The following is a 2242-nucleotide window of genomic DNA, read 5'->3' as shown; positions in this document are numbered from 1 at the left end:
ACAAGATAGACAGGCTCCTAGACCAGTTAACCAAAAGAAAGAAAGAGCCAATCCAAATCAACAAAATCAAAGATGAAAGGGGAAATACCACAAGAGACACCCAAAAGATCCAGAACATTATAAGGGAATACTTTCAAAACCTATATGCTACTAAATTTGAAAACCTAAAAGAAATGGATGGGTATCTGAAGCCATGGGGATCACCAAAACTAAACTAGGAAGAGATTAATGGCTTAAACAGACCCATAAGAGCAAAAAATTGAAACAGTAATACAAAACCTCCCAACTAAAAAAAGCCCAAGACCAGATAGATTTACAGCAGAGTTCTATTAGACATTTAAAGAAGATCTACAACTAATACTACTCAATAAAGACAGAAAAAATAGATAGAAATGGAAAGAGAACTTCCGAATTCCTTCTATGAAGCCAGCATTATTCTAATACCAAAGTCAGGTAAAGATGCAACCAAAAAAGAAAACTATAAACCCATATCTGTAATGAACATAGATGCAAAAATTCTCAACACGATACTTGCAAACCACATACAAACATATATCAAAAAGATCATCCACCATGATCAAGTTGGCCTTATCCCAGAGATGCAGGGATGGTTCAATATACGTAAGTCAAGAAACATCATAAATCATATAAATGGGCTCAAAGATAAGAACTCATGGTCATCTCAATAGATGCAGAGAAGGCCTTTGACAAAATTCAACATGCATTTATGTTCAAAGTCCTAGAGGTAACTGTACTGGAGGGAACATACCTCAACATAATTAAGGCCATAGATAACAAACCCACAGCCAACATCATTCTAAATGGAGAAAAACTGGAAGCATTCCCATTGAAATCTGGAACCAGACAAGACTGTCCACTATCTCCACTTCTCTTTAACATAGTACTTGAAACTCTTGCAAGAGCAATAAGAGAAGAGCAGGAAATTAAAGGAGTAATAATTGGAAAAGAAGAGCTCAAAGTATCCCTTTTTGCAGATGATAGGATATTATACCTAAGAGACACTCACCTTCTAAAACCTCCCAAAGCAGTGCCACCATGTAGGGACAAAACGTCCAAATCCTTGGAGCCTATGGGGGACATTTTCATTCAAAACACCACATGCTCCCATTCACAATTGCTGCAAAATAAAATGAAATAATAAAATAAAATATCTTGGAATAAACCTGACCAAAGACATTAAAGAGCTCTACAATGAAAATTTTAAATCTTTAAAGAAAGAGATTGAGGAAGACATCAGAAGATGGAAGGACCGCCCATGCTCATGGATTAGAATTAATATTGTGAAAATGACTATCCTACCAAAAGTCATTTATACATTCAATGCAATGCCAATCAAAATCTCCATGACACTTTTCACAGAGTTGGAAAAAACCATCCTTAGATTCTTATGGAATCACAAAGACCTTGGATAGCCAAAGCAACTCTGAGCACTAAGAACAATGCCAGGGTGATTACTATACCCGATTTTAAGCAGTATTACAGAGCTATAGTCATAAAAACAACATGGTACTGGCACAAAAATAGACTACTAGATCCATGGAACAAAATTGAAGACCCAAATATGAGTAAATGCAATTTCAGCCACCTGATATTTCACAAAGGGACCAAGAACATTCACTGGAGGAAGGACAGCATGTTCAGTAAATGTACTGGCAAAACTGGATCTCCACCTGTAGAAGAATGAAACTAAACCCCTATCTGTCACTTTGCACTAAAGTCAATTCTAAATGGATCAAAGACCTCCATGTAAAGCCTGAAACTCTGAAACTGTTAGAAGAAAACATTGGCAAAAGCCTTCAAGATACAGGTGTAGGAAAGGATTTTCTAAACCAGACATCAATTGCTCAGGAAACAAGATCAAGAATCAACAAATGGGACCTCATTAAACTAAAAAGCTTCTGTACATCAGAGGAGGCAACCAAGGAAATGAAGAGAAAACCCACAGAATGGGAGAAAATCTTACTAGCGACACATCTGACAGAGGTTTAACATCCGGAATATATAATGAACTCAGAAAACAGAGACTCAAACAGGAAGTAACCCAATTAAAAGGTGGGCTAAGGAGCTGAACAGAGAGCTCTCAAAAGAAGAAGTAAAGATGGCTAAGAAGCATCTTAAAAGGTGTTCAACATCATTAGTAATTAGTGAAATGCAAATTAAAACCACTTTAAGATTTCATTTTATCCCAGTCAGACTGGCTAAGATTAAGAGAACAAATGAT

This window comes from Nannospalax galili, unplaced genomic scaffold (genome assembly GCF_000622305.1).
Source record: "Nannospalax galili isolate Female #2095 unplaced genomic scaffold, S.galili_v1.0 scaffold383, whole genome shotgun sequence".
Lineage (NCBI taxonomy): Eukaryota > Metazoa > Chordata > Mammalia > Rodentia > Spalacidae > Nannospalax > Nannospalax galili.
This window is presented reverse-complemented; position numbering follows the sequence as displayed.